Genomic DNA, 4733 nt, shown 5'->3' on the forward strand with positions numbered 1-4733 from the left:
AATTTGAAATTTCAAACATGGTGGGTATCCATGTATCCTTGTAGATGTGTAATGTTGTTTTCATCCCTTCCTGATCGATTACTACTCAGTTGGAGTACTATGTAGCAAGGCTTTGGCTGTGGTTATGTGTTCTATGCCATATAATATATTTATTTCAATTTGTTACTTACACTAATTCAATGGAGATTCACTTACACTCATGTAGAGGAGCTTCATGTCTAACAACAAGGTAAAACTTAAAAAAAACTTGCTTCCATTACGAGTTTTGGTGTTCATCTTGCTGCATTCCTTGAATGCAAACTTTTTCATCTTCATTCACTGATATGTAGGCACTACTTGTACATGATTACATATAGAGAAATAATATATAATATTATAATATTATTTTTATATTGTAGCTATAATCTATCTTTGCCCTTGTGAAATTATGGTGGAATCTCTTCTCAGATTGAATTAATAATGTGAGGGTTATATGTTACATTGGTTAGTGACATTTATGATGGTATCAGTTTTGATCCATATTTATGAAGGAATTAAATGAAATACATATATAAACAAAAACATAGATATATTACGAAAATAGATCCTCAATTCATTAGTAACAAAGTACTAAAAATTGTTTATATGAAAAATGGAAATAAACTAACTCGGGCAATGGTAGCTTATCTATGAGAAGAGATGTTGGGACTACTGCCTTCTAAACTATGTTACAATGAGGGTAAAAGGCCTATTTATTATTGATAAAAAATTGAAAACTCTAAAAATCCAAAAAACTAACCCTAGGATATGAAGCGCTAAAATTTTGTTGGCCCCGTTAGGGTAAATTGGTACATCAACTTCTCTAGGGTCGTAACTTTGACATACAATCTTCATTTGGTGTGTACGATACCTCGTTAAAAATATATATCATAGGATTAAAAATTGTGATTGTAAACCAATAGTATAAATTTAAAATTTTCTTGTTTTCCAAAAAAAACATCATTTAGGGCCTTAAAACGACTTCTAAAGTTTAGGGCCCGAAAAATTTCCAAAAATAGTAAATTATGCTATAATTAAGGACAATGAAAGAAACAATGGTGGGGGTCTAAATGGAATAGCTGGGTAGCCACCATTATCGACCTAATTTTAGTCCTCCCCCCTTAGTAAGTAATGGTCCCCATTGCGTTGACTGCATGCATGAGATGTGGAAAGTTATGTTGAACTTAGTCACTATTAATCCACATGCATTGGTGCAGGAGTCGACCAACTTTGACAACCTGATATAGTTGGATCCTATTTTGGGGAGTGTTCTGGATCTACATGTCCATGATCCAATCATTTTTGGATTGCTCCATGAAATGCCTGATGTGTCCATTAATGGTGGAAGCTATAGTTGAAGGTAGTTTAGATTGAAAATTGGGTGTAGGCCAAGGAATGGGGGAATTATAAGCTCAAAATTCATGTCTTCCACAACCTTGGTGATGGTGTAAGGCCCATATCAGAGTGGTTTGTGTTTTCAATGGTCTTTGGTAAGATGATATTTTTGCAAATGATACCAATCTTTTTCACCCACCTAAAATTTGTGTGGCACTCGATGTTTATCATGTTGCTACTTGTACTTGGCATTGGACTTATCCAAGATGTCATGCACCCACTGGAAGATGTGTTCAATGCTGTCAATAAAGTAGGTTTCTTTATCATCCTCATATTGTACAAGCGGTGATTTTATCTTTATAGTCGCATGAGGCATAACAACATCAATCAAACATAATGGTTGAAAACCCAGACCCACTTGAAAAGAATTATGGCTAGTCGAGCTATGGAAATATCTTTTATAACAATGTTACATATAAGGAATGCTCTAATGCTAGGTTCTTGGATGCTTGGAGTTGTACTTGCATAGTATGTGCACTATCATCCCATTGATGACTTTTTTCTGGCCATTAGTCTAGGGATGGAATTCATTCAACTTGGTGAGCTTAGTGTCTTGTAATTCCTAGAGGCTCGACCAGAATATGATCAAGAACCTGCTATCTCATTTGACGTAATGGTATGCGGGATTCCAAAATGTACCCATAGTCATTCAATGATAAGTTTCGTAGTGTCCTTTGTTATGACAGTCTTCTTGAAATCCACCAATATTTCCATCTTAGAGAATATTTCCACAACCACAAATATATAGCCATTATTGTGCTTGGCAGAAGGGAGGCTCAACAAATAGTCCATGGGTATCGATTACTAGGGCTACATAGATGTAGGAATAGGAGTGTATAGGCCCCGCTTCTTGATGGTTAACTTGACGATGTCATCAAAAGTGCAGGATTTGATATATTTTTGAACCTATAAGAGTTTTATCCAATCAAAATAATTTTATATTATGAACACATTTTTCTCCACACCAAAGTTTTGTGTGGCCTAACTGTAGTATTCCTCTCAAATTAGCTGGGCATGCTCACTTGTAGGAACAAAAAGGTGGCCCAGGTAGCATAATAATGGATCTTAGAGGTGGAAATATGGAACTTTCTTGTCATCCACTAACATCTAGCATGTGGTGGCGAGCTGTAGATCATATTTCTAGAATTGTGGCCATCCAACGATCTCGAGGCCACAAGAATTGAGAACAAAATTTAGTTCTATGACTGGTGCCGATTGAGGCAATTTTAAAATAATTGGCGTTTACCTTTGTATATTTAATTTTTAAGTGGAATTATTACAGATATATAGACCACTTCTAATGTTGATTATTCTGCAACATCCCTTGTGTCTAGATAAATTGAAGAGGTCAGTGATCTATGTGGATGACTCTCTCCTTCCCTAGAATGTATTATATCCATTGTCAGCACACCTACATGATTGTGGACATTTTTTTATCATATGTGGGGTATTTCCGCATTGTATCAGAAAGTGTCTCACTATAATAGGACATCGGATGCCCCTTTTAGGTGATAATTTCACTAATAGCACAGTTTGAGGCATCTGTCTCAATTTGAAATGGATGGTACATGTTTGGAAATGTGATCATAGGTGTAGATCAGAGGCATTACTTCATCTCGATGAACGCCTTTTGTTGGGACTCAAATCAGAAAAAAAATTCTTTCAAGCTTCCCTTGGTAACCTTACTAAGAGGATAAGTGGTATGAGAGAATCCCAACATGAACCTTCAATGAAAATTGGCAAGGCGCAAAAATTTGTGAAGCTCTGTTAGAGTGGTTGAGGCTGGCCAATCCCAAATGACTTGGATCTTATCCAAATCTACATACACGCCTTTCTCATGATTGATGTAGCATAGCTATCAGACCTAGTGCATGCCAAATGTGCTTTTATGCAATTTGGCACATAGTTTGTGGTACCACAAGGTTAGAAGGACATATCAAATGTGTTGCAGGTTCTCTTCCCGGCTCTTATTGAAGATGAGGATGTCATCTTGATATACAACCATGAATGAGTTGGTGAAGGGATGCAAGATGTCATTTATCATCCTCATGAAATTTGTAGGGCCATTTGTCAACCTAAAAGGCATAACCAAACACTTGAAAAGACCCTCCTTGGATTTGAAGGCGACATTCTATACATCTATGGGTTCTATTGGAACCTAATGAGAGTTAGACTTCAAGTCTATTTTGATTAAATACTTAGACCCTTCAATTCATGGGATTGGATACCTATTCCTCACAATGATTTTGTTTAGTGGTCAATAATCAATCTAGAGTCTCAAGGTTTCATATCTCTTCCCTACAAGTGCAATTGGTCTCCCACAAGGTGAATATATTGATCATATATGCCCTTTTTGTAGCAACTCCTGGATCTTTCACTTGATTTCTTCATTTTTCAAAATGGGGCGGGGGCATATCCACCCATTGGGTAGAGGTTCTATGGGAGTCATATCGATTGAATTCTTAACTTGACCATGCAAAGGTACCTTGGGTGAGGAGAATATGTCCTTTTATTCTTCCATGACCTTATCCACCTGCTTCTTCTGTGGGGAAACCCTTCTTGGGGGTCACGGATGTGGCCACAATCTTCCCCTTGCTTTGAGAGTGAATTTTAAATATTTCCAAGTTATCATTGAATTAGAAAAGAACAAATACATTTAAATACGACCTGTTTGTGAGGTGCCACAATATCAAATGTTGTAGCCATGGAGTCATCGATATTGGGAGAACGAACATTTCCCAAGATCAATGGTGTTGTATCCTCTGGTAGCATCTCTGCATGCCAATAAAAACAAAAGTCATAATGAGGTACTTTAATGTTACCCTTTTTGAAAATTTATTAGTTATATAATGATATTTTTAACCAATGGTTTGTCATCAATTAAAAATCCTACTAACCTAATCTACAAATCATTCTTTGATAAGATCCTCCATCAAGCCTTGGAAAGTATGCCCGTGGCACCACTTGACTTAGCTCAGGAACACTAGCCTACCTACATGTAGCCAATGGTCTATAATCAATGTGGCCTAAAGTACTTACACCTGATGTCTAATAGAATATTTTGATAGATCTCATTTGAAGATTTCTATAAATGAACTATGTTGCACTAGACAACATTTGAGACATGCTATCACATTGTTTGCATCATTAAGGTGATTTTAAAGTTGAGGTTGCATTGTGGGGTTTCATGTACGCTTAGGAATAGGTGGACATGTAAATATATTAAACCTATCATTTGGTCAATCCTGGGTAGAGAAAATACCAAATCCCTAGAATTCACTGATACAAAAATAATTAACATGGAGACCAACTGTGAATTT

Source organism: Pinus tabuliformis, chromosome 7 (assembly GCF_031772625.1).
Source record: "Pinus tabuliformis cultivar Carrire ecotype Pingquan chromosome 7, CPIR1, whole genome shotgun sequence".
NCBI lineage: Eukaryota > Viridiplantae > Streptophyta > Pinopsida > Pinales > Pinaceae > Pinus > Pinus tabuliformis.